This window comes from Pteropus vampyrus, unplaced genomic scaffold (assembly GCF_000151845.1).
Source record: "Pteropus vampyrus isolate Shadow unplaced genomic scaffold, Pvam_2.0 Scaffold150, whole genome shotgun sequence".
In the NCBI taxonomy this organism is placed as follows: Eukaryota; Metazoa; Chordata; class Mammalia; order Chiroptera; family Pteropodidae; genus Pteropus; species Pteropus vampyrus.
The window spans coordinates 3,711,764-3,735,269 of NW_011888931.1; the positions used below are offsets into that span (position 1 = coordinate 3,711,764).

A 23,506-nucleotide genomic window follows, 5' to 3' on the forward strand; every position below is an offset into this window, starting at 1 on the left:
TTTTTTTTTTTTAACTTTTGTGACATTGGTTAATGAAATCTAGTAAGTTTCAGATGTACAATTTAACAGTAAGGTATATATACTGCATTGTGTGTTCCCCTTCCATCGTTAGATTTCTTTCTGTAACCACATATTTGACCTCCTTTACCCCATCTACCTCCCTCTTCCCCCACACCCCCACCCTCTAGTAACCACTAGTCTATAGTCTATGTCCATGAGTCTCTGTTTGTTTATCCTGTTAGGTTTATAGCTCACGTATAAGTGATATCATGCGGTTTTCAATTTTTTCTGTCTGGCTTATTTCGCTTAGCATGATTATCTCGAGGTCCATCCAGGTTGTCGCAATGGCAGTATTTCATCTCTTCTTAGTAATATTCCATTGTATATATGCACCACCGCTTCTTTAGCTAATCGTCTATTGTAAGACACTTCGGTTGCTTTCATGTGCTGGCCACTGTGAATAATGCTGCTATGAACATGGATGTGCAAATACCTTTTCAGATATGCGTTTTCAAGTCTTTGAGGCAAATATCCAGTAGAGGGTTTGCTGGATCATATGGTAGATCAATTCTTAGTTTTGTGAGGGACTTCCAAACTGTTTTCTATAGCGGCTGTACCAATTTGCAGTCCCACCAGCAGTGTGAGGGTTCCTTTTTCTCCGCATCCTCTCCAGCATTTGTTATTACTTGTCCGGTTAATAACAGCTATTCTAACAGGTGTGAGATGGTATCTCATTGTGGTTTTGATTTGCATTTCCCTAATAGCTAGTGATGTTGAGCATCTTTTCATGTTTCTTGGCCATTTGTACGTCCTCTAGGGAAAAGTGTCTGTTCAAGTCCTCTGCCCAATTTTTTATTGGATCATTTGTTTTTTTGTTGCTATGAGTTCTTTATGTATTTTAGATATTAGGCCTTTATCGAAGGCATTGCTTGCAAATATCTTCTCCCATTCGGATGGTTGTCTCTTTATCTTGTTGACAGTTTCTTTTGCTGTGCAGAAGCTTTTTAGTTTGATGTAGTCCCATTCATTTATTTTTGCTTTTACTTCCCTTGCCTTTGAGGTTAAATTCATAAAATCCTCTTTAAATCCAAGGGCCATGAGTTTAGTTCCTATGTTTTCTTCTATGCACTTTATTGTTTCAGGTCTTACATTCAGGCCCTTAATCCATTTTGAGTTAATTTTCGTGTGTGGTGACAGACAACAATGTAGTTTCATTCTTTTGCAGGTGGCCTCCCAGTTTTCCCAGCACCATTTATTGAAGGGGCTTTTCTTTCTCCACTGTATGGTTTTGGCTTTTTTGTCAAAAATTATTTGCCTATATAAACCTGGGTTTATTATGGACTCTTGATTCTGTTCTACTGTTGTTCTTAACAAGGCCTGCCTTCAAGAGAAACTATTTCTTCAAGAGCTAACCTACTGAGATTATACCAGAGCCTAACTGAACTGGAGGAAAGGAAATACCCAACTCCATCTCATTCTGGATATCCTGTCTTGCTTAAGGTCAGGGAGAGTGGGCAGGAAGAGGGCACTGAGAAGCATATGTGAAGGTCACAGCCCAGGGGCACAGGCTCACTAAAGGACTGAGACCTAATCATAGGACTGAAGAATGCTTCACCACCACCCACAACTTACCACCACATCAATAGGGCTCCTGTGTAATAACAGAGGAATAAAATTGAAAGAACTGTGCATTTCACATGATACTTAAGAATAAGTCTCTAGGGAAACCTAAAAAATATTGGGTGTCTACTATGTAGCAGGCAATATGATATTTGTTGAAGATACAGTGGTGTTAAATAAAAGCTCTCTCTTCATGGAGCTTATATGCTAGTGGAGAAATAAGACGGTAAACAACATAATTTCAGTTAGTGGTAAGTGATATGTAAAAAATAAGGTAAAGCAAGGGCTGGAAAATGATGGGGAGGAAGGCACAGCTATTCTAGGTACGGTGGTCAGGGAAGATCTTCCTAAAGAGGGGGTATCTGAGCTGGGGCCCGAATAGACAAGAAGTTCACTTTGTAAAAGCAGAGAGACCCACATTCAGTCCATTTACATTTTTGCTCCTGATCCTCTAGACACTCATGAACACTGTGGATCCTAAAGTTGACGGAAATAGAGTCCAACATCCAGCGTATCAGGAAAATCAACTGCTTGATCTCTGATGCCTGAAATTATTACAGGGTAATGTTTGATAAGGAAAAATCATCAAATCTCTGGAGGAGTCATGTGAGATGGGTCTGTGACCAAAACTTCCCCCCAAAACTTGTCAATCTTTCAGAGAAGCCTTTCTGAATTTTGTGATCTATTTGTTGAGATCGATTTTCATGGGTTGTTTGGTTAGTTACACTGTACTATGATAATGTTCTCTATTAAATAAAATGTTCTGTGATTGGTTAATACATCTTCTCATTTATTAAAATCACTTTATTTCTATATGCTAATCAAATATGCTATTTCTAGCTCATTAAAGATAGTATCTGTAGTAATTTTTATTTCAGAAATTGGGCTTTTCGTCTTCACCTTATTTTAACATTATTTTAGTCCCTATTTTAACATTATTTCTATGGAAATGTCAGATTCAAATGATATCAAATTATATCACTTTGATGAACAATGCTCTTTCCAGTAAAAGGAACTGGATTCCATATATAAAACTTTGAAAATATGAAAAGAATGGTTTTCGCACTCTTTCTGAGCAGTGGAAGTTCTATGTTTAAAACATAAATTCTTATGTTTGAAAAAACATAAATTTGTTGTTCTCAACAAAGTGCAATGAGCAAGCCGTACCTGCCTTCCCCATCCCCTTCCTGTCATCTCTGGCCTTTTCTGTAATTGTCATATTCATTTTCATAGTTTTTTACATTCCAAACCCAGAGGAGAGAGAATTTTAAAAGCCTAAAATAATGGCTTGCAAACTGTGCTCCCCAGAAATACTCGTAGGAGTTGCTTTAGGAGATGGGGGCAGGGAGAGAAGGAGAAGCAGAAAGAGACTGGGAACAGAATGATGAGAAGTGGTGACTGCAGGACCTCAGGCCCATGTGTGTCAAGAGCGATGGGCTCTGTTGTGATAAGATACAATCTCAGTGACTTCATACTGCAAATGTTTATTTCTCACCCCACAAACATTGGTGCAAGTCAAAAGGTTTTCTCTTCCATCTGGCAAATCCAGGATCCAGCTATCATCATTGCATGATGCCACTATATCAACATAAGATCTCTGCATTGCTGCAATAAGAAAGGGAGAAATGGAGAGCCCACAGGAGGTTGTAGGGCCAGCTTGGCAGTGACATGTTCTATTGAGCAGAATGCAGTCATATGGTCCCCACTCATGGGAGTCTGGGAGACATAAGCAAGCATCTATAACATACAGGGACTGCAAGATATTTCTGCCACAAGGCCCTACTGCTGCTTCAAAGAGAACAGCTATTTATTTACTTGTGTATGTTTCCAGGAGCTATTTTATTGAAGAAAGAGTCCTGGCCAAAGAAAAAAATGTATTAAGGCATTAATCCAATAATAAAAATTCAGGCAAATCTAAGATTGCCTGATTTTGGTATACTTCTGAGAATATAGAACTTTCATGGTTTTACCAAGTTGAGAGAGATTATCGATAGATTAACACACTGACTTCCAGATTCAAGAAAAAAGACATCATCACATATAGATGTGGAGTTCCTGTTCTAGAACTAGAATTTTGGAACAGGGTGTGAAATCTTGGTGCCCATTGTCTATTCCACTCTTTCTCTAGTTAACCTTCTTATGCAACAGAGACTGGAAAGCTAAGATCTACATTTCCTAGACTCCCTTGCAGCTTGGATTCTGAATGCAATTTAGATTTGACAAGTCAAATTCACTCTGTGTGAGATTGATCTTTGGAAGTAAGGTAGAGGCCTTGCCTCTGCGGTTTTGCTGTTTCTTCTGGCAGGCCTACTTCACAGAGATATTTAAAGTTTTTCACACCAGCATCAGCAGATGTTCCAGTGTCCACGCACAAGTTCCATGGGTGTCTGAGACATGGTACAGGCCATCATACTGCTCATGTGAATCATAGTTCAGGAGACAGCAGCAGAGGTGGCTTCTTAATTATGCCGTTTCTTGACCGTAGCACGGGATGGTGGCATTCCAGAGTAGGTAGCTCCTGGATCAGGAACGAGGTAGAAGCCCTTCTGGTGGTACCGCTGTGCAATGTACCTAGGGAATCGTTTCTGAAAAACCTACCCAATGCTTACTTATTTAGCATCTCCCTGCCCCTCTTAAGCTCTTAATGATTTTGTATGTCATTCAATGTCCTGTAATAAATCCATTCCCGATTACACTAGCTAGAGTGAATTCTGTTTACATCAGTTAAGCTCAGACTGATACAAGCCCCAAATGTCAAACAATTATGCATCTTATCTTGATAAAAAAAAAGTAGTACTATGTGGAAACATCTCAGTAACTTACTCAGATGGTGTCCCTAACATCCTATACCAGGATATGTGCAACTCTTGCTCAGAGTCTATTTTTTCCCATTTTGTATAGGCTGTTGATTTTATCAAGAATCCGAACTTGGTTCATTTAAGAAAGATGAGAGAAGAGACTAAGAAATGTCACAGAGGCTGCAGGTTGTCCCTCCTTTTCTTTCATAGCGAGGATCAGAACACATTTTCAATAAAAGACCAGCAGTAATATTTTAGGCTTTGTGCGCCGTTGATCTCTTTTAAAACTACTCAACTCTGCCATTGTAGTGTGAAAGCAACAATAGTAATTATGTATGTGGTGACATTAAAGAATTAAAAATAAATTAATTAAAAAAATAAATTATGTAAATGAATGAGCATCGTTCTGTCCTAATAAAATGTTATTTACAACCCTGTTCCACAGTAACAGTATTCTCAATTTTGAAGATGTCCCACAGCCACTTGGAATAAAGACTACATTTCCCAGCCTTCCTTGCAGGTAAGTGTGGCCATGTGATTAAATGGGATCTATGGGGTAGAAAGAGCGGTCGTGTGGAGGTAGAGGAAGCATGCATTTCCTTCTCCTGTTCTCCCCTTCTGCTGATTGGAATGTGGTCATAATGGCTGAAACTCCAGCAGCCGTGTTGGACCAGATAATAATCTCAGGACAGAAGGCCATGCTTTGAGGAAGCAACAAGGCAGAAGGTGATGACATCCTTGACACATTGGAATGTCAGGTGGACTCTTTTAACATTATTTCTATGGAAATGTCAGATTCAAATGATATCAAATTATATCACTTTGATGAACAATGCTCTTTCCAGTAAAAGGAACTGGATTCCATATATAAAACTTTGAAAATATGAAAAGAATGGTTTTCGCACTCTTTCTGAGCAGTGGAAGTTCTATGTTTAAAACATAAATTCTTATGTTTGAAAAAACATAAATTTGTTGTTCTCAACAAAGTGCAATGAGCAAGCCGTACCTGCCTTCCCCATCCCCTTCCTGTCATCTCTGGCCTTTTCTGTAATTGTCATATTCATTTTCATAGTTTTTTACATTCCAAACCCAGAGGAGAGAGTATTTTAAAAGCCTAAAATAATGGCTTACAAACTGTGCTCCCCAGAAATACTCGTAGGAGTTGCTTTAGGAGATGGGGGCAGGGAGAGAAGGAGAAGCAGAAAGAGACTGGGAACAGAATGATGAGAGGTGGTGACTGCAGGACCTCAGGCCCATGTGTGTCAAGAGCGATGGGCTCTGTTGTGATAAGATACAATCTCGGTGACTTCATACTGCAAATGTTTATTTCTCACCCCACAAACATTGGTGCAAGTCAAAAGGTTTTCTCTTCCATCTGGCAAATCCAGGATCCAGCTATCATCATTGCATGATGCCACTATATCGACATAAGATCTCTGCATTGCTGCAATAAGAAAGGGAGAAATGGAGAGCCCACAGGAGGTTGTAGGGCCAGCTTGGCAGTGACATGTTCTATTGAGCAGAATGCAGTCATATGGTCCCCACTCATGGGAGTCTGGGAGACATAAGCAAGCATCTATAACATACAGGGACTGCAAGATATTTCTGCCACAAGGCCCTACTGCTGCTTCAAAGAGAACAGCTATTTATTTACTTGTGTATGTTTCCAGGAGCTATTTTATTGAAGAAAGAGTCCTGGCCAAAGAAAAAAATGTATTAAGGCATTAATCCAATAATAAAAATTCAGGCAAATCTAAGATTGCCTGATTTTGGTATACTTCTGAGAATATAGAACTTTCATGGTTTTACCAAGTTGAGAGAGATTATCGATAGATTAACACACTGACTTCCAGATTCAAGAAAAAAGACATCATCACATATAGATGTGGAGTTCCTGTTCTAGAACTAGAATTTTGGAACAGGGTGTGAAATCTTGGTGCCCATTGTCTATTCCACTCTTTCTCTAGTTAACCTTCTTATGCAACAGAGACTGGAAAGCTAAGATCTACATTTCCTAGACTCCCTTGCAGCTTGGATTCTGAATGCAATTTAGATTTGACAAGTCAAATTCACTCTGTGTGAGATTGATCTTTGGAAGTAAGGTAGAGGCCTTGCCTCTGCGGTTTTGCTGTTTCTTCTGGCAGGCCTACTTCACAGAGATATTTAAAGTTTTTCACACCAGCATCAGCAGATGTTCCAGTGTCCACGCACAAGTTCCATGGGTGTCTGAGACATGGTACAGGCCATCATACTGCTCATGTGAATCATAGTTCAGGAGACAGCAGCAGAGGTGGCTTCTTAATTATGCCGTTTCTTGACCGTAGCACGGGATGGTGGCATTCCAGAGTAGGTAGCTCCTGGATCAGGAACGAGGTAGAAGCCCTTCTGGTGGTACCGCTGTGCAATGTACCTAGGGAATCGTTTCTGAAAAACCTACCCAATGCTTACTTATTTAGCATCTCCCTGCCCCTCTTAAGCTCTTAATGATTTTGTATGTCATTCAATGTCCTGTAATAAATCCATTCCCGATTACACTAGCTAGAGTGAATTCTGTTTACATCAGTTAAGCTCAGACTGATACAAGCCCCAAATGTCAAACAATTATGCATCTTATCTTGATAAAAAAAAAAAGTAGTACTATGTGGGAACATCTCAGTAACTTACTCAGATGGTGTCCCTAACATCCTATACCAGGATATGTGCAACTCTTGCTCAGAGTCTATTTTTTCCCATTTTGTATAGGCTGTTGATTTTATCAAGAATCCGAACTTGGTTCATTTAAGAAAGATGAGAGAAGAGACTAAGAAATGTCACAGAGGCTGCAGGTTGTCCCTCCTTTTCTTTCATAGCGAGGATCAGAACACATTTTCAATAAAAGACCAGCAGTAATATTTTAGGCTTTGTGCGCCGTTGATCTCTTTTAAAACTACTCAACTCTGCCATTGTAGTGTGAAAGCAACAATAGTAATTATGTATGTGGTGACATTAAAGAATTAAAAATAAATTAATTAAAAAAATAAATTATGTAAATGAATGAGCATCGTTCTGTCCTAATAAAATGTTATTTACAACCCTGTTCCACAGTAACAGTATTCTCAATTTTGAAGATGGGCCCACAGCCACTTGGAATAAAGACTACATTTCTCAGCCTTCCTTGCAGGTAAGTGTGGCCATGTGAGTAAATGGGATGTATGGGGTAGAAAGAGCGGTCGTGTGGAGGTAGAGGAAGCATGCATTTCCTTCTCCTGTTCTCCCCTTCTGCTGATTGGAATGTGGTCATAATGGCTGAAACTCCAGCAGCCGTGTTGGACCAGATAATAATCTCAGGACAGAAGGCCATGCTTTGAGGAAGCAACAAGACAGAAGGTGATGACATCCTTGACACATTGGAATGTCAGGTGGACTCTTGGGTTAAGAAAAAAGTACACAATTATCTTGTTTAAGTCATTTTGATTTAGGGTTTTTCCATTACTCACAAACAAACAACACTAACAGATCATACTCAAATTCATTAAACATAAATAAATAAAGAGTTGCTCAATAAATAAATTTTGCTGAATTAATAAATGCCATGAATTGAAATATATACTATATGAAGTAGGGCTGTTGGGGCTTGGCACAAAAGATCTAAATGTTAATTTTAGGTACAAAATATTAAAAAAAAATTTTTAGTTTATGGCATTTGTAATACCAAATTTCTGTACATGAAATTTCTTTGCAGAAAGCAATTTGGTATTTTCATGATGTGAAAGAAAAAAAATAAAATCATTACAGGGAAGTAAAACAAGTCAAAATCTATTTATAAAGTGTGAATTAAAAATTCACAACTAAAACAACTCAGCAATTAAAGGCTAAGCTGTCATTGTAGGTATTGTTCAGATTTATATCCACATTCCAGCCACTGTGTTACAGAAACAGGTTTTTAAATTAGTTTAAAAAACATTTCTCTACACCAGTAATACCATAAAGGTCATTTTTCTCATCTCTATCCATGTTCCCACCCTTTTCTATGATGACTGTATCTCATTGATTGCTATTTGTTTTTCTAGGTTAAGAAGAGAAAGACTGGAGTAAACTATAGTCAAGCCCTTTACAATCTCACTGTTGAAAGCGTGGTCCTTGGACCACCAGCACTATCTAGGAGCTCGTTAGGAATGCAGAACTTGGGCCACATGGCATCAGCATCATATTTTAATAAGATGCTCCAGGTGACTTCGTGTGCATGCTGAAGTCTGAGAATGCTGCTTTTTAAATTCTTCTACACTGACCTTGAGTAGCAAATGCCCTTTTAACTTCTGTTAGCTCTTTCCATTTCAACAATACTGATCACTTAGAGAAAATACTTTTGTATTTCTAAACTCCCCACAAAATGCAATAATTCAGGTCAAAACTCCAGAAACCAGAAGAAGAACTAAAATTAAAATATATGTCTCATAGGATCATGTTATTTCTCTTTTATGGCCTCGAAGCACTTCTTTTTACTAGAAAGCATCCGGGATTAGGCTCATTTCTAGTCCTAAGGATGAGAAATGAGATTTTAATGATAAATCCTAACAATAAGAAGCCATATCTGTAGAGCTATTGAGAGATCCTACAGATTCTATTAAACTCTGATAAATAAAACTAGTAGTTTTATTTCTTTAGAGATCAATTTATTAAGGATCTGCAACACTAGGCTGTTATATATACTATTGTCACTATAAATATGTCAGTTCCATGAGGGCTATTCTTTTAAAAATATAAAAACTTGTATTACAAAGCAGACATTGTTTTCTCCCCACCCCCATCCCCCCCAAAAACAGAACTCTGCTTTCAGTTCTGCTTGATTAATACACCAAATAATCTGTGCTTCAGGGGTTCAGAGGAAAGCCACAAATACAACTAAGGGTTTGAAAACACAAACTTTGAAGAAAATTTAAAAGTTTCTAGAATTAAAATGCTAAAAGACGATTGAAAAATAATCTCTAACCTTTGTCAAAGAATAATTCTCAGCCAATCACAATTTCTAACATCAACCAGAAAAAGTTTAGGGTCATATAAAGCATGAGAATTTTAGGTAAGATATAAAATGAATAACAGAATATCCCCTTCTTTGAGGGATTTAAAAATATACTGGATAGAATCTCATCATGGTCTAATAGTGGCCTTGACTAGATGTGCAAAGACAGATTCCAAAACTTTTCAAGGTCCCTTTCAACCTAACATTCAAGGAATAGTCTCTGTAAAGGTACTTACTACAAATAAAATTCCATAGTGAAAAACAACTCAAAAATATTGTACCTTACTCCATGCCATTTTCCAAGCTTTGGCCGAAATATTCAGAAATATTGGCAACTGTATGACCTCTTCTGAAGAAAATATAGGTAGTGAGATACTTGGGCCCTTTTACACTGGCAGTTCTAGAGACTTTTCGTACATTCCTGATATTGCTTAGAATTCATATCCTTAAGCATTGAAAAAGTTATTTTCACGCCAGCTTGAAATATCAGTTCATATATGCATTAAAGACCTTGGTAAATATCTGAGTCAGTAACAGGAAGATACATCAGAGATCTGTCACTTGAATGCCATGCTGTTTCTATTCTGGCAATTTTAGGGTGACTAACCAATTCATTTTGTCCGGAACTGGAAGGTTTATTGGGACACACATGACTTTCAGTGCTGAAATTAAGACAGTTGGTCACTCTACAGTTCAGTAATATATCTTTTGGTGTGTATGTGGGTGTGTTTGCACACTTGTGCACTCTGACATGCTCACATGTACCTGCTTACACACACTTATCATTATCATTTTCTTCTGGGTTTAACTTCATTTTAGAGGATAGAATAATGACCACGCGAATATAAAGCTCTTTTCAATGCACAGGCTATGTAATGAATTGTGTAATTTAATCAATAATTAGTTATTTATCGACTCATTTTTTTAAAAAGAAAGAAAAAAAAAAGCTTCAATATCCATATTGTTAAATAAAAAAGAAAAATTGCCCAAATGGAGACATCTTGTCTTGATTATGGTACAGGTGAATAGTTCTTAAAATGGTGTTTCTCTTTCAGTCTCAGAAAATCCATTTTGCAAGAGTAAATCATTTTAATCATGTGAGGCTGACAGACTAAACTTTACACCACAACCGGCAGAGGACACTCTTTGGGCCAAGCGGCTCCTGGTGTGCAATAAAAGGGATTTTCAGTGTCTTGTCAATCTCATTTTTTCAAAATACTCATAAAACTGTAAAATTAGCTGTTTCTGTCTCTTTTAAATAGTACTTCAGTGTAAAACAACTGATGCTGAATTATTCAACTTATAACTTTTAGACCAAAAATACTGCGGAGATGTAGGAGCATTGATTGAATCAATGAAACATCTATGACAAGATAATAAAACTCAAAAAAAAGAAGTCCCTCTCCAACTCATGTGTCATCATTTGAAGTAATTATTAAGTAAGCTTTTACATTCGAATGCATATATCTAATGGGGAAAATTACACCTTTATCCTGCCTTTCCAGTAAAACTTTATTTCAGACTAACTGAAACAAACAAACAAATAAACAAAAACAAAAAGATTCTTGCTTTTGATGAAAGCTTTATTTTACAGAAGAATGCCACCATTTAAGAGTAAAAAAAAATTGAATTAGATTTTAAGCATTGTCAACCCCTAATAAAAATTATTGACCCAGGCAAGGATTGCCAACTAGTATTAAAAGCAGCAAGTGCGTGATTTATGGGGACTCTGACACCCACAGAGTGCCCAAGTAACACCACAAAGATTTCTTTCTAGTCACAGGAGAAAAACGTAAGTGTATGTTCACGGAGGGATCAGATTTTCATCGCCTTAATTCAGTGGTCAAATTTAGCCCTATAAATGCTGAAACCATCAAATATTATGACTCCTGATGTGATACACAATAAAGTACAAACCGTAACCTGTGGCATATTTTAAACAAAATGTTTAACATGAATCTAGAAAACATTTAGACCTTACTTTCAGCATAAGAAAAGAGAGGGGATGCAGAGAGTTCAACAATAGCACCAGAAGGCACCCAGACAAATTGAGAAGGCAAATCATTCTAGTTGGCACAAACTAGCTCTAAAGAGTATTTTGGAGATAAATGAGGATATTTGAATATGGATAGATTAGATTAGATTAAAAATTTGACTTATAAAGGTAAAGATCATTAACTTGGAAAATTAGAATACAAAATAACTTGCAAAGTATTATCTCATTTTAACAAAAATATATACATACATATATATGTTATCTGACAACATAAAAAGATATTAAAGATGATTTCCAGTGGGAGGTATGCAGTGCTTTTTCTTATTTTTATTTATCTTATTTTCTAGCTTTCTCAAAGCACACATATGCTTTTGTAACAAAATATATTTCTTTATTAAAAACTGAAAGAATTGTGTCCTGAGGTGGAGGTGCCACGATTCAATGACATTAGAGTTTTGGACCTTCCTAGTTGCTGCAATAATTTTAGATGACTTTAAATAGAGAACCTTTAATCCTAGGTAAGGACTATTAGTGAAGATTTGCTCACCCCCCTCTTGTTTACTGCTCATAATACATCTTCTGAAGATAAACAAGCGATTCTGTTTTTAAAAGAAAAGAAGAATTAAACAGGAGGGTGGGTGGAAGGAAATTTGTGAAGAGAGAAATGGGGAAGGACACGGAGATGGAGGATAAGGGGGAACACATGATATCTGTTTTCAAATTCTTCGATAAACAAATGAATTAAGCCTCCTCTCCAGCCCCCACCACTCTACCTAGCCAACTCCATCATTCCTTTAGGAAGTCTTCTCTGTCTTCCCAATCTATGCATAGCTGTTTTGTTCCTATAAACAGTCTCAACACACTACATCGACTACCTACCCACTGACCTGTTTCTCTCTAGACTGTAATTTCTCTGAGAGTAAGGGACAGGTATTTGAAACCACTCTATCTCAAGAATCTAGCTTAATGCCTGGAACAGAACAGATGCTTATGTATTGACTCATTCAGAGGAAGCCCTTCAAGAAAACACAAATTTATAAGAGTCCAAAAACATGCACTAGCCACTAATATTTATATTTATAAGGGTCCAAAAACATGCACTAGCCACTAATATTACATCTCTATATGTCCAAGAAATTAAAGGAACATTCTGAAATAAACGATATCCAAAACAACCAAACAGAGAATTCCTGCCAAGAAGTCTGTAGACTTTGGGAAATTAATGCTTTGCAAGATCAGCTCATGATTTCACACAGTCCACCCTCTGTTATGTATGCAGATTTAAGGTTGGAGAGGGCAGCAGCACAGGGGTCCGCCTCCTGAGCATGTGGTATTCGGCCCCTAAGGCACCCTCAAGTACCTCCTCTGTCTTACTTGGAAGCCAGAGTTGAGTTTTAATCAGTAGATCTAGGACCAGACCAGCACTTCAATGCCCCCTGTCCAAAAGTGCAGTCACCGTCATCTCTCAAACTTGCTGGACTCTTGGCTTCATTACTTAATAGCTTTGACCTCGAGCTCAGATTCCTCATCTGGAAAAGGCTGATTCTTGAACTGTCCTGAGAGTGTGAAATGGAGTGATTCACATAAAAGCCCTAGAACAGTGGCACCTACGAACTCCATAATTATCAGCCCTCGTTACTGTTCTTTTTCTCTCTTATCGTGAAGAGCTCCACTATCTACCCAGTCACTTAAGGCTGAGAATCATCCCAGAGGCTGCCACTCTCCTGCAGTGAATCAGTGACGGCTGTGGTGGGCATTTATGATTGCTCTCGCTTATAGAATAAAAATAAAGCAGTGGGCATAAAATACAGGCCTGTCGTTATCTAGTCTTTGCTGATTTCTTGGCAGTCTTAAGATTTTCATCATTTCCTTTATTTCTCCTAATCTTCAGCCTTAAAGGCACAGTAATTTATTCGTCTTCTAAGGGATGTGACTTTCAATGGAAATCTACCTTAGTTATTTAAAAATTAAAAAAGAAAAACATATAAAACACTCTGCATCTGCCCTCTTCAGGTAAAGATAACATTTAAATAACTGGGAAAATAACCGCTTTCCATAAGACACTCATGATTTAGAAATGTACTTGTTATTGTCTGATTTTGCTCCTGAAAATGACTTGAATTGCCTGTTGAAACTCTCATCACACTTCAAAAACTTGGAAACAGAATTTTTAAATCTACTTTAAAAACTTTTAAAGAATTTCAGTGAATTATTAAACATGTTTTTTGAAAATAAAATTGTAACACTTTGTGACCAATTTGCAAGAACTAATTGATATCAAGGAAAATTTATAAGCATAATTTCAATCATATCTTTAATATAATTTTTGGATGTGGCTGAAAACAAATAGTAAATAGTCAGAAATCCATCTCTTCTGTATAAATCTGTCTTGTCCTGTATTACCTTTTTTAGAGACGACGACATTAAAAACAAGTCTCTAATTAATCTGAACTTGGGTCCTAACCTTTAAATCATTATTGAACCAAGATTTTTTTAAAGTTTGAAGCAATTCAAATTACATCATTTTCACTGAAAATAGCCTTACTTATACTATTAATTACTTGTTCATTAACAATGGTATTTTTGGGGAGAGTAAAAAAGATTTTGTATCATTCATAGATAAAACAAAATTACATTAAAATATTATTTATTTCATCTTTGCCTTTTGAAAAACTTTCTGTTTTTGTGTTTTACAATTTACATGCTATATTAGCACAATAGTAAACATATACCATTTAAAACTAAATAACTGTATATTAGAGCCACCTGCCAATAATATGTTTTACTGATAAGGATGCACGATCGAAAAAGCTTAAGAACTGTTACTCTAAATTAATTTTTTTCAAAGTATGATTTGAGAAGCATCTGTGTCAGCATCACCATAAGACCTAAACCCAGAAAATCTGACTTTGGACATGTAATTGGAATCCAGAACTTGCGTTTTTAATGAATACCTCTCTTAAGATGATTCATAGGCACCATGTTAAAAACGTGTCATTGAAGGAAATAAAAAGCATTCTGGAGAGAATCCGGGTGCCTATGAACAAGGCATGTGAGTGGTAGCCATATGCCATGTGCAGTGCACATAATCCGCTGTCTCCTCATCAGTCTTGTTAGGGAAAGAATTTGCCAAACTGACCTTGCCCCAATGTATAAACCTCTGACCTTCAGTGAAGACATCACTTCCTAAAAAATGATTCTGTAATAATTGCCCCCCTTAAAAATGGACGCGGCCCTGAGAGGGTTTTAAAAGCGACCCTGCTTTCTGTAACTTCAGATGCTGCGGTGCGTGTGCATTAAAACCATGAACTCATAAAAGGGCTTTGGTAAGCATGATTTCATTTTGATTCACAGAGTGACCAAATTTAATCAACCTTTTAAAATAAATAAAAAGGTAAGTAAACGCAAACATACACACAGAACATTTAAAAAACATTCCCAACAACCAGCACCACCCTTAGATCCAGGCAAAGGGCCACTGCCTTGAACCCTTCTCCTTAAAAGAACTCTCTCTCTCTCTCTCTCTCTCTCTCTCTCACACACACACACACACACACACACACACATACACACACACACACAGGTAAATGTTTTAAAGAACACATGATACCTCTGTCATTGGGGATTTAGCACTCAACAGGATGTAGTGCAACCTTAAACCCAAACATCTGTTCTGTGACTAACGCCATTCAGGGCCCACGGAAATGCTACTATACCTCGTCTGCCATTACATCCTTAAGGTAAAAGGTGATCACATCCAAATGTTACAAAGGCTTGGGATGTGATACTAAAAGCACTGGAGGTGAATACTGCTTCCAAGAACAGGAAGAAAGACAAATTAATCAACTCAGCAGATCCCCTGTATGTAATATATCTTTACCTCATGCAGTGTCGTTTCCGAGCGGTGCCTGGCATGCTTTTCTTGCTTCTCCAGTCCACGGTTCTGAGGTATTCAATATTTAATGAATCTTTGCAATAGTTGCAGCTGGCAAAAATAGAGAACATTTACAATATTAAACAATTCATACCTCTCCTAAATCGGTAAGTATGTAGATCTAGACAAACCATTCATGAAATCTGATACCAACACTCTACATTGACAACCAGCTGTGCATTGAACACTAGCACTGCGAATAATTTGTTTATATAAAATATTTTAAATTCATTTTCAAAACATTAAGTGCAATTTCAGCTTTATTAAAATCTTACATTAATTATACTTTTTCTTTTCTATTTTAACTTTATGTGTACTTTGAGTATTTTCTAATAAAAATAGCATTTTATAAACAATATATGTTAAAATAAGTTTAACTTTAAAATTTCTTATATTTGTTTTAACGTACATTCTTGATAAAAAGATATTCAAGTTGCATACACTTTAAATAGAATTACATTTTATTTGTAATCTTTTAGAACACAAATTATGACAGAATATTGATGATAATAATACAATTAGTGATTTTCGCTGACATAAAGACAAGAATAAATTGAATGGAATAAAATACATAATAAGCTATGAATTATGTCTCTTCCATTTTATTACTCATCTACATAATGCCAGCCCAACAACAAAACATCTAGACATGTGCAATAACAATTAAACTTATTTGCCTTCGATATTTTCCCAACACAAATCATAACTTTACAGTTTTCGATTTTTCATTATAATAGTATATTTGTCGAGATAGAAGGATGAGACATATTTTAGATAACAGTGTTTTGATTTATAGACAATTATGAACAATTAACAGCTTGATTTGTAACATTTAAATATTTAGACATATGGTATGTGGGCATTCGTTTGTACTCTTGCTTTGGGCTCCACAAATGTGAGAGGCAGGCCTGACAACTATAACAAATGAAAACAAGACATAACAAAACAAAACAAAACAGAGACAAAACAGCAAGAAGAAGACTGTAAAGTGGTAGAGACAACTATCATCCCCTTAAACTTCTTAAAACTACTGGTTTTCACCTCACCCGTGACATGTCACTTATGATTATGAAATGCCTGCTCCCGCAATAAAGCGACATTTCAGGATTGCTGGTGTGACTCCAGAGTGTGTTGTTTTCACTGCTGAGCCACTTCATTGCCCAGTGGGAAGAATGCTCTCCAGATTTAAAGAGCAATATATGGTCACAAAAGATTTGCCTTTGGGGGTGAACACACAATATACAGATGATGTATTATTGAATTGTACACTTGAAACCTATATAATTTTATTAACCAATGTAACCCAAATAAATTTAATAATAATAAAAAAAGAACTCTCAGAAGACTCAGCAGTTATTGACTTTTGAGTGTGAGCTCACACATGAAGATTAAAATGAAGTACAGCCTTTTACCCATGACATCGGAGCTATGCAAAGTCATCATATTCCAGGCAGCACAGATTCTACTTGCTTCCCACCTAGGAAAAACAAACACGTTGGCATTGAACTTCTTCCTGAAGTTTAAGCGAGGAGCCAAAAGTGTGCTACTCCATAGTTAGCTGTGCCTACAATTACGCATTAAGTGTTTGAAGTTCTTTTTCTCTGTCTTTCCTATGTACCTTCGATGAGGTGACATAATTTGAGTCTGAAGCTCCAGCATCTGCCTGGCTCTGTTCAAATTCTGGCTCCACTAGTTATCTACTTGTGATTTAGGGCTGTTCTGTGCCTCGGTGTCCTCTTCTACAAAATGGGTATTAATGAGTACTTACCCCCAAAGGGTGCTTGTGAGAATTATATGGTTTAAGTGTCTAGAATAGTGTGTGGGCATGTAGTAAATGCTGTATGCATATTATGCAAAATTTTTAAATGTCCTTAATTATGTCCCCATTTATAAGAGTCTGGAGGGCAGTGTCAGGACATATGTCTTGAACTCACTAATACTGCAGGTCCAAGAAAAAAATTGTGACATTTGGAGATTGGGAGGCTCCCTTTATCCTAGACTTTGGGCTGTTTAATGAGTGCATTGACATGACATCTTTTTCCTTTGCCCTTTCTCTTAGCCCAAACTCCCTTCTAAATTAGGATTTGTGGTAGCTTACAACATCAAGCACACTCAACAGAGATCAGTGAATATCAAAACAAAGAGATAACTAATTACTTAGTATCACTGTGTAGTCTCAGATGCAGACCTGACCTCTACCTCCCCACCAGCTGCCTTCCTGTGGTTCTGTGGTCCAGATACGTGGGCGAGAATTAGTTTTCTTGTGCTGGGGGTGAGGCGGTGCAGTGGAGGTGTCTCTGTTTAAGCCTCAAGAATCAATACACTGCCGCACATGACAACTTTATTCACAGCTGCTCCCCTCCAATACCCCTCTTCCTTCTGCACTCTTCCACAAGAGAAGCATAAGAGTGGAAGACCCAACACAGGTTCAAGGAAGGCCTGGACAAGGGAAGGGGAAAGAAAGATCATGAGCTAACCTCAGTGTGTTTACTCCTACTGTATTTTTTTTTTCCAACGGAAGACCTAAAAATTTCTCTGGAAACCCAGAGGTTTTTGGCATAAAACTTGAAAAAGTCTGATGAAAATGCTGTTTTTCAATCAGGCTCAAATTTCTGAAATAATGATCTCTTTATGCATGTTTTCAGGAAGGATGTCAGGAATATGGTTACAAAATTTTAGCAGACACATAAAATGGCCCTTCTATCATCTTTAAGCTCCCTTATGCATTTATTTCTACAGATGATTTACAGATTTACTGGGTTCATGCAATCTTTATATCAGATATCCTAAAATGTCCTAGATGAGGTATATTTGTCTCCCTGTGCTTTCTTAACAGGTTTGTAAGCTAGGCAAGAGTCGTGTCTTTTAAATCAAATTTGATGTAGTTCTTGGCACAGGATTTTGTGTGCAGGTGCCCCATAAACATTTATTGTTGATTATCAAAAAGAAAACAATGAGAAAGTAGTTTCAATTGTATGTTTTTTTTTTTGGAAGGAAGGGAGTGAACCAAAAAATAATAATTCTTAAAAATGAATCACCATTTTCCGTGACAACAAAAATCTCAAACACCAAAACTATGTCTGAATGTATATAGATACCTTAAAAAAATGGTTAAAAAAATGGTTAAAATTAAAAAAAAACAACAACATAGAATCAAAAATTATTATAAAAACAATTAGGCCGATTCTCTAAACACATGCAACATATTCTCAGAAAGAGAGGGGAAAAAGTATTTTTTATTCCATCTCCTTTGCAGTTCTCCCTGCTTGTGGCAGCGACTAGTCCTCTAAAATGCACTTTTGTTAAGCCCGTCTGTGGTAACTAAGATCATCTTTGTATAGGTGTGCATCACGTAGGGTACAGGCTGGAAATCCCAAAACATAGTGACTTAAATAAGGGGAATATCATTCGTTCCCTGTAACAGTCCAGAGATAAGTAGTCTAGTTCAGACTACTGGTCAAATCTAGCCTGTTTTTGTTTCTACTTCTGAGGTAGGAATAGTTTTCACATCTTTAAATGGCTAAAAAAAAAAAAAAAAAAAAAATCAAACAAAGATTACTATTTTGTGGCACACTAAAATTATATAAAATTCAAACTTCAGTCCATTAAATAAATTTTTATTGGAACACAGCAACATTCACTCATTGACTCATTCATAGCCAAGTATCCGTTCATTCAAATCAAGCATTCATTCATAGTCAAGTCATTATCTAGGGCTGCTTTTTCACTACAATGGCAGAGCTGAGTAACTTCAACAGAGAGTATGCCTCACAAAGTCTTAAAACATTTACTATTATCTAGCCCTTTACAGAAAGAGTTTGCTGAGCCTGAGCTGGGGAGCTCTGACCCTGTGGTTTTATTCAAGGCCCCAGGTTCCTTTCATCTTGAGGTTCTGCTGTTCTTTGGCTTTTATCTAATCAGTGGATGTAGGTCACTGCCACATCCACGTTCCAGCCCTTGGTAACAAGGAAGTGTTAAAAAGGAAGAAAAGCAATTTCTTTTCAAACACATGAAGCAGAAGTTGCGCACATCACTTTTGCTCACACGCATTCTTTTGGTGAATTTATTCAGATATTCTATACATGATGAAAGCAGGGAAGATGAATTTGGAACGGAAGGTGGAGGTCAACCAAAAACTTAACACAGCATGAAGTACGTAGAGTAAGTTAAATCTTAAAAAAATCTATTGAGTACCCCAAGTCTAACAGGTTAAAAATACAGACTGATACTAACCTATCGTTGAAATTCTTCATTTTATTTATTAAAATGGCCACTTTTTGATGTAAAGGCAAAGTGATGTTCAAGATAGATTAATCTTCTGGAAGGAATCTAGTATTTTGATGCACGTTTTGAGGACGAAACATTCTCCAGTTTCCCCTCAGGATGCCAGTATATAGTGCATTTGAATGTAAGTAGTAGACTCAGTAATTGGAAGTTACTGATACTTTGGTGTCAAAGGAAAAGATCGGGTGTTGGAGCTCCAGGTTAATTCAGGTCCTGTCTCAAGCTCTATGAAGTCGCATAAGACACTAACCCACCTACTAACTGCTTATTGTTTGTATTTTCTGCACTTACATGTAGCTCATGATTTTTAGAAATGGTGAGGACAAACAACTTGCACTTCTGACCACAGCGAATTTGACTAATATACAATTATATCAAAGGTTCTCATCTTGGCTGCTTCTAGAAAAATATTAATTCCCATTCCATCAAAAATTGAGCAAGAAGATGCAATTTACTCTTTCAAATCATGGATGCGAGGGTTCATCACTTTTCCAAATCTCGTATTGCTCAGGGTCAGTTCTCACTTTGTCATCTGACATGTTTGGGAGCTCTGCGCAGCCGTATTCTGCTCTGGAGAATATGGCTGCTTAAAATTGCTCTTCTGCTTTTGAGTGGGACAAGGACAGAATAAAAGATAACTTCATCCTGGAACAGTATTGAATTAGCCTTCTAAATTAGAACTATAACCAGGCAATGCACATTACTATTTCAATAATTGACATGTCCTGAAATTAGAACATGTTAATATTGAAAGTCTTTGGAGCACAAGATGGTTTTAAAATTTTGAAGCCTATTGTAAATTTATTATAGTCTTGATGTTTCGCAACTCTTCTCAAAGCCTTGTTAGACCAATCGACATATGAAAAGGAATTCACCACGTATATGAGAAAAGTTATTTCTAATCAGTGGGGGAAAACTCTTTAATAAATGCCCTAGAAATAACCAGGCATTCATTTGGAGAAAAAAACACATCAAATTAGATTTCTACCTCACAATATATACAAATTCATTCCAGAAGGATTAAAAAGCCAAGTGAAAACAATTTTTTAAAGTATTGGAAGAAAACATAGAAAAAGCCTTTGTAAGGAAGATACAAAACCCAGAATTCATATAGGAAAAGACAGACTTATTGACTTATACTCACATTTAAATCTTCAGTAAAACAAAAGACAAAGTAGGTAAATGGCAGACTTTAGACCAGGTGACATATTTGCAATGTATAAAACATATAAGTCATGGAAAAAGTGATTTACGAAGAACCTTTATAAATTATAAGACATCTTATAAAGATGTAAGCAGTGGATATAAGCAAATTTCTTCAATTAAGAAATGAAAATGTCATAAGTAAATGAAACGGTTCTCTAACAATGAGACATTATTTTACCCATCATTTAGGTGAACATTATGAATACTGAACATGCGCAATGTTGTGTAAGCATGAGAAGAAATGGGGACTTTCATGTGTTAGTGGGGGTGTAGGTTAGAGGGAAATTTGGAAGTATCTATCAAAATTTTTAAATCATGTTTCCTTCAACCCAGCAATTCTACATCTGTGTAACTACTTCTAGAGAAGTACTTACATTTGTGCAAAAAGAATCATATACAAGAACATTTGATGTTCAGTATAGTGAAAATTGAAAAGACAGAAACATTCATAGGGGAATGTCTGAATGGATGATGGAACATTCTATAATGCTTAAAAAGAAGGAATTACATTTATATGTACTATTACAGAAGTTCTCTATGAAATCATGGAGTGAAAAAGTAAGTTTTAGTTTAATACTCTGTATGTAAACACTTCTATATAGTCTCATTTATTTAAAAAAACTCATAAAACGAAACTATAATGTTTTGCTTGTATTCACGTATGTGAATGAATAGGAAAAGGTTTTAAGGATGCACATGAACCAGTGGTGGCCACCTCTGGGAGCTTGCCTCTGAGAAATGTGATTGGGTGGAGCTGGCTGAAGAGAAAGTTTGACTCGTACTCTGTTCTTGATTGCTCAGAGTGAAATTTATGAAGAAGACCTTCTCTGAGAGAATTTATTCTGTGATTAAAGTATAAATAAAGCAAAAATGGCTTGTGAGATATTTGGGGGCCACCCCGTCTACTAATTCACTCATAATGTTTCTGCTCATAATGTTTGTTATGTTGTTCTACTTATCACTCCAGTATGTATCTCTCCCACTAGCCAAGTGTGAGGTGAATCTGCTATTTGTTCCTAAATTTCCTATTTTACACCATTTGAATGGGAAGTGATAGTCATTCTCTGACTTTCTGATTTATTTCATTGCCTATAAGTAATAACTGGAAAAAGAGAGTTTAAAAACAATCATTACCTTCAAAAATTTTGACAAATATTTGTTCTGAAATGTCAGTTTCCTTGGTAAAATATCGAAACGCTAAAAATTAAAGTTTCTTTTTTATTAGAAAGTAAAAATTACTTATATTTATAACTATACTAGAAGTACAATAGAATAAATTTAGATTTCTGCTAAATGTTCTTAACATTATTCTAGCTTTAGCAATACTTAGCTTTCACATTTTAAAAAATATCTTAATAGTGTAAAGCAAATTTGTAGAAAACTGAATCAACTTCATTTTACACTTTAGTAAATTCAGGCTAAACCAACATCAAATTAACCAGAATTTAAGATTAGGGCTCAAGTCTTCTGACTTCCGGCCTAAGTTTTCTTTCTCTCTTACATATGGCCATCTCCCACAAACTACATCCACTTTCTTAAATCTTTCTAAAATTGAAAGTTTTACTTCTGAGGATTATAATACAGCATTTCATTTAGTGAGATTGGGATATAGCATAAGAAGCTGAATAAAATTCAGTTTAGGAAAAGGTGACATTTAAGATCATGATAAATGTATCTGAATGGTGTATTAAAATGAAGAAGATATTTCACTCTTGCATAAAGGATAAAACTTACAAAAATAAAATTTTGGTCTATCAAAAAATTCATGCTCATTTGTATATTTGAAAGGGATTCTCCACACAATTTCATTTTAAAGTGGACTCTCCATTGTTCTTTCATTTTTAAATGCATTCTAATGACTAAATTATAGTCTAAAAGAATTCTCATATATTAATTTTCCAACGACTTATCTGAGAGCAAGGTATATGTTACTCCTATACTAAAAAAAATAAAACATTTTAAGAAAGATTGTTATTGTATATTTTATATCAGATTTAAAAAGAAACAAATCTTACTTGTAACTATATCTTAATTCAAAATTCTCTAAATGCATTTTAAATTTGTGTAAGTACAGTTAAGACTAAAACAACAAAATTCATTTGTCCCATAACAGCCTATATTAGAGCATACAGCTCCATAAGTCAGTGAAACAGTAAGCAACTGCATACATGCCTGTTGCTTTACCTAGCATAGCTGACCAAAATGCATGTCAGAGCGGCGTGTTACAGCTGATTTCATTATCATGTTTGGTGACTGCCATCAGTCATAGAGATCATAGAAGGGAACAGGCCTCTTTCCTCCTGTAAATTATCAATTAGAACTGCTTTTGTTGTAAAACTTAGTCGCTGCAAGTCTGTAGCTGAAACTCTATGATGTATCCCTGACATTAAGTCCCTACAGCGAGGCTTGCAGACCGATGTCTGCACTGAACCCACATCATAGCAAGTCAAGTGCAGCGCCAATGACAAGATTCTTCCGCTGCAACCGCAAGTTATATAATGAAAGAGAACCAAGAACATCGGCAAACGTGATCAAATGATAATATTTGTCTGCTTGATGAGCAAAAATGTAAACCTACGTCCCTTTCTGCTTTAGATTGTGCCACTGTCCGATTTGCTGCCACGTATTTTGGGAGATAACATAATGGAAAATTCGGGGGTCTGGTTAGT

At 36.3% G+C, this 23,506-nt stretch overlaps 1 long non-coding RNA gene across 1 annotated transcript in view; it reads right to left on the bottom strand.

Moving 5' to 3' along the window:
- Positions 1 to 23,506, bottom strand: part of LOC105298323 — a 47,035-nt gene that overhangs the window by 21,251 nt on the left and 2,278 nt on the right. Inside the window, exon 2 of the long non-coding RNA XR_896429.2 lies at positions 15,294 to 15,398. This is a non-coding gene — a long non-coding RNA (uncharacterized LOC105298323). The remainder of the gene's footprint in view (positions 1 to 15,293; positions 15,399 to 23,506) is intronic.